Source organism: Triticum dicoccoides, chromosome 6A (assembly GCF_002162155.2).
Source record: "Triticum dicoccoides isolate Atlit2015 ecotype Zavitan chromosome 6A, WEW_v2.0, whole genome shotgun sequence".
In the NCBI taxonomy this organism is placed as follows: domain Eukaryota; kingdom Viridiplantae; phylum Streptophyta; class Magnoliopsida; order Poales; family Poaceae; genus Triticum; species Triticum dicoccoides.
This window is the reverse complement of record NC_041390.1, coordinates 261,606,093-261,611,905: the sequence shown is the minus strand read 5'-3', so window position 1 is coordinate 261,611,905 and position 5,813 is coordinate 261,606,093.

Here is a 5,813-nt window from a genome sequence, read left to right as displayed (position 1 = left end):
CGCACCCATGCTATACCTCTACTACACATGTCACACCATTCCCCCTTCCCTTATACTAGGTTTACATCATTAGTGGTCTCTCTACTCCACATACACACACTCCCTCTCACACACAAACGCGCGCACAAACACATAGACACGCACAAACACCCATTAATCTGGATCCTCATCTCTCCCCATGTATGCATGTGTATCTCACACACTCACTCTCTAATTATGTATATGTGTCTCCACGTTACACAACACAAAGCCCCATGTACATGTCTCTCTCTATCCTCCACACACATAGACACAAAGAATCTGTTATCATTGCCTCAGTCTCTAGACATATCACACACGCACACTATCTCTCTCTCTCGCAAAAACGCTCAACAAGGGTTTCCCCGTGAATAACTTACCGTCTATTCATCAACAGTCGTGGCAGTACGGCGAACACGAGACATGAAAAAGAATAAATATACACGTGCTTAGACCACCTAGTATGACTACTAGGACTAGAGCAAGCCAAAAAGCACGCTGCCGTCACCCCCTCCTTATCAGTGACGGGAAAACCTTTGTTTTACAAAGTCAAGAAGTCATTGTGCTAAGGCCTCACATGCTGAGGCATTGAATAGAATGTAGATGCTAGTTTACGGAAACAAGTATCGATAGTAAGTTTGTATCTCCATACTTATGTTTCTTCTCTTATAAGAAACCGAGTTGGTGATGATGGTACGCGTGCCATCTTGCAATATGGACCGTCTGATCTATATCTGAAGGATGGAAATTAAACTAATAGATACACGCACCCCTCTCCACATTTGCAGACAAGGCCTTCCCTCGTTCATCCTTATCTCCAACAACCTCATTGTTGAGCAATTAAGAAAGGAAGCCTCTGGAACAAACTGGCCTGGTGGCCGCTGCCAGCGTCGTCAATCCCCATGCTCCCGCTCAGTCCGACCACCAATCACCACCGCGCCCAACTCCTCTTCACCTTATCTCCTATTTCTCGAGATATCATTAGTTTTTACACATGGGATTACTCGCGCATGGGTCAATCACAACAAGTGTTTTATTAAAAAACGCATCTTGATGTTCCGTGCAATGCACGAATCTTGCTAGTACTCCTACAAAATACTAAGTTGGTGATGATGGTGTGTCTGCCATCCGTCGTTTGTGACCATTAGATCTACATCTAATGACTGTGAGGTGAGTTGTTGCCTTCTCTCACCAACATCCCACTTGTCTACCAATTTGCAGAAAAACCCATAATTAGTATCTTAAAACCAACCAACCACATCCCGCCCTGACCTCACCAAAACAGCCCAAGGAATATATTCTAATTGAAGCATAATATATCTCTAGTGACATATGTATATCAAAATTAGAGTGTTTTGTATCAAGTTTGTGAATAAATATTATTCTAATTATGATTCGTTGCAATGCACATGAACATTGCTAGTATTTCCAACCATGCAATTTTTTCCTAGTATTCCATAGTTTCGAGTTTTCCATCAAGATATTAGTCACTCATGGTTGATATTTACTTTCAATCATGTACACATATGCACTATGTAACTAGCCTTGCTTATTGGGTTCCAAAGCTTAACTTTCACTCCTACTTACAATATGTAGAGTATTTAACAAAAAACTACCACTTTCAACAAGCCCTAGGAAGAATCTATTGTACAAAAAATAGCAAAAACATACCCAAAATTTCTTAATCCATGACAAAAACTACTACCTAGTACTCCCTCCATCCCACAATGTAAGACGTTTTTGCAAGCTAGTTTAGCTTGCAAAAACATCTTATATTATGGGACAAAGGGGGTACCGATTAGGTTAGTTTAAACTCATTTATGATAGGGTTGGCCCACACGTCCGTGCTGATGAGGCGGCTTAAACCAACACATTTTGTTTGACCGTTGACACGAGGGACCCACATCTGACCTTCTATCCTGTTATTCCCCCTCAAATCATTATTTTTCCTGAACATTACTTCAAAAAGTACTAATGCGTGTTTGTCGGTGGCGCCGGTGATGAGCGAGTTGGCCGCTGCTCCGCCGGACGGGTCGGACGCCGCGCTGGCATCCGCACAGGTTGGCAGGCTGGCCCGAGCGTGACTCGCGAGCGAGCAAGCTGCTGCGCTGTCCTTCGCTCGAGCCAGATGGCTGGCCTTAGTGCGGTGTGCACGAGCAAGCGCCGCGTCGCCGTGCCAATCTAGCTAGCAAACCTTGCAGACAAGCAGCTGGACGGAGCTATCTTGGCTAGCTAGCGGCCATGAGCGCCGGACGGAGCTGGCATCCGGGCTGCCGCAAGATGGGCTCCGCACCACCGGTGGTTTTGACCTCGCCTTCTGCCGGCGGCGGTAGCTGTGTTCCATGGCCGAGAATGACTAGGTGGACGGGCCGGAGGTAGGAGGTCACTCGGGGATTTTTGTGCAGACTGACATGTAGGTCCCACGAGTCATAACGCCCAGTCAAATAGAAGGCATTGACTTAATGGGCGACATGAGCCCTATTTGGATACTCTAAGTCAGAGGTTAGAGTTAGATTCCAACATTGAACTAACTCTAACCAAAGTGGTGTTTGGATGGCAGGGTTAGATTGACAACAAATGTATCCAAACAGGGCCATGGGTTGAAACGTGCCTATAACGACACTTTGTAGAGTAGTCGTTTCTTGGTAGGGCTGGTTGGTAAGAGCATGTACAATGGTTGATAAGGTAGTCTTATCTTAAGTCTACCACCTATGCAAGTAGTAGTAGTTTCTTGGCATTATTATTGGTTTCTTGCATTATTAGGGGTTTCTTGTAAGGAACAATGTACTACTAGTGAGAAAAGGCGATTCTAGGTTGCGTCGTACTCCAACGAGTACTACTAGTGGTCGCGGTAGTGTATACCTTGTTTTGTGGGTTCGATCCCGGGCGAACACACGGCGGCCTTTTTTTAAAATAGTAACTTCGTTGTGAGCCAATATTTTACATGGGTAGTTTGAGTTTTGAAGTCAAACGGACGTGCTGCACCACAATCTAGGTGCACTGGATAACCTAGCCACGTGAACGGGTTTTCCTTCCCAGCATCTCGTGGCTCGCGTGCTCGCCCTAGCGGCACCTCGCTTGCAGCTTCCTCATCAGCTAGTAACATATCTAAACTAGCGCCTCCAAATTAAGCCCAAGGAGCCAGAAAAGCTTGGTGGGGCATTGGGAACTGTGCAATATGGCTCTGTATGTAAAGTTCTCTACTACTACTCTGTAGTTTGTGGCGTTGCACGCATGGACTTTACTCCATTATCGGCTCTACTACAAAATAAATTCCTCTTGACGTGTTTTTTTGAAACAAAGGCAAAAGCTTTGCTTCATCTCATTCATAAAGAAGGAACTACTAACAAAGTTAGACGAGATCCATTACACGTCCAAAAATGGAAGCGAAAAGCCTAGTCTCGTTGTATCAAATAACTGAAATGTTCTGCCCCCGCAGTAACCGTCGCTGATAAACAGGCTGCTACTGTGTGCGTGAGAGGAGCGGCTGAGTAGGCCAACTACGTGAGAGGAGCGGCTGAATAGAGCACCGAGACTACCCACTAGGCCACTACGCAGGTGTACTTTCCCTGCATTGATAGTACAACGATGGTTCTAGAGAACAGTACGTAGTACCCTCCACTTCCAACTGTAGCTCCTTGGCCCTGAGATTCAAGAGTTCAAAACTGGTGCACTATACTAGAAGTACAGTACATCGCATTACTAGTTGAGAAAGTAGTACTAGTACTGCTACAGTACGAGTACGTACTCCTCCGTCACATAATGTAAGACGTTTTTTGACACTAGTTGGCGTGCACAAAAAATAGCAAAAACATACCCAAAATTTCTTAATCCATGCCTAGTGCTATTATTTACAGTATAATGCAATCCCATAACGTCCCATAATGCTAGTACTAGTAGTAAATAATAGCCTCACCCCTTCGCTAAGGAACGATCTACAGTTGGAAGGGATGAGGCCCTGCGGTTACTATGCTCTTATCTCCTCCTCGCCAGTTCCCCTCCCCCCGAAGAGAAGGCAGTTCGTCGCTGCTCCCATGGATTCTCCAGGCGGTTCTCCTCCTCATCGGGGCTGGGATACCTTGGACGACGATCCTCTGGGAGAAATCGCACGCCGCTCTGACGTCCTCACCGCCACAAGACTCGGTGCTTCCTGCACCAACTTTTTCAAGACGGTGCTTAAAAGGCTTGGGAAAAGGCCATGCTTGTTGGTCTTCCATGCATCCTCGAGGAGATGGTTCTTCTATGGGACAATCCTTCAAAAAGTCCACTGCTCCCTGGCCATGGTTGCACGTTGACTCCGCTAGAGTTGCCGACGTTGAGAGGTAGTCGGATTTTGTCTTATGAGCAGGTCAGTAATGGAGTTTGATCATGTAGTACTTAGATATTCCATTTTCATCCCGTAATTTCTCCGTTGCCCACCGTCTTATATATAGGTCCGGGTCGGTGCCAACGAAGATTTGCTTGCATACCTCCGTCCGGATACCACCATCATTTTGCACAACATCCATAGCAGTGCGGCCGTTCCGGTGGACCCCTTCTCCACCATTGGGATCGGCCTTCCAGACTGGCTGGGCTTGAATACGTATGATGATGCCTACATGAGATTGAAGAAGATAGCAATTGCGGACCCGCCGACAAAGCGACGCGGCTACGATGATTACTATCTCATTGCGGTGTTCGACATAAGGATTGCCATCAATGCAAGAGGCAGTAACGGCAGAGGCTGGCGCATGTTGGCGGCGTCAGATTTGTACCCCTACACGTTCGAAGACGCCGTGCACCATCTAGGCCGCATCTTCGCGGTGACAAGCCAGGGGACTTATTTCATTTGGTTGCCATCCTACGGTATGGGAGATTACAAACGGAATGCACAAACCATCATTTGCGTCCCTAACGGTACTCCATTATTTTGCAGGGACCAGTCATCCCGCGATCAAAATAAGATCGCCGATCCTGGATGTGCATTTGCATCCGCGATTCGGTCGAACCTGGAACCTTGTAGCTGACTTTGGCATATTGGGATCAACTATCTTAGCAGTCGTTACCCATGGTACCACTGATGTGCAACATCTTCACACAATCTACCATGATCGGACCGTCACCATCTACCCAGGTATTCCATTTTTTAACCCTCTCGCCTTCTCTTTCATTGTTGTACTAGTACTCTACTTCCGTACTAATAGGAGTACTTTTTACCTTGGAGGATGCATATAGCTAGCTAGGCCCTTGAAGACTTGAACCCACTAGCTGCCACCATTTTTGTTTTTCCATGTCTTACTATCTCATCCATGTAGCCAAGAGTGGCCATATATAATAAGCCGGTTATTTTACTTCCTCTATACCGGAGTAGTACTATTTGCTGCACAGTATTACTGACCGCCATATTTGAGCACAACATTATTATGCATGGACCTTGACTATGTACGTCACCATGTGTCCAGATCTGAGATGCCGCGTGTACTAGATGAATGGCGCCGAGTTCGACCCCCGTGATGCTACGTGGGTGCCGAGGAACACTCTTGGAGAGTACTCGCTTTTCATTGGGGACATCTACCCCATTTTGAAGCAGATGCCACCTTCCATGCACGACACGAAAGGCCTGCCGTTCATGAAGCATGGTTGTGTCTTCAGTGCGCACCGCCGGATGAATGACATGCTGGGACACGCTATCCCTGATTTATGCCGCTTCAGCTTGGATGAGTCACCATCATGTGGAACCGGACTAGAAAGTTGCGACAATGATTCCCGTTGCCCACCGCTATGGATCATGCCATCCATGAAGAACACCTGGGACT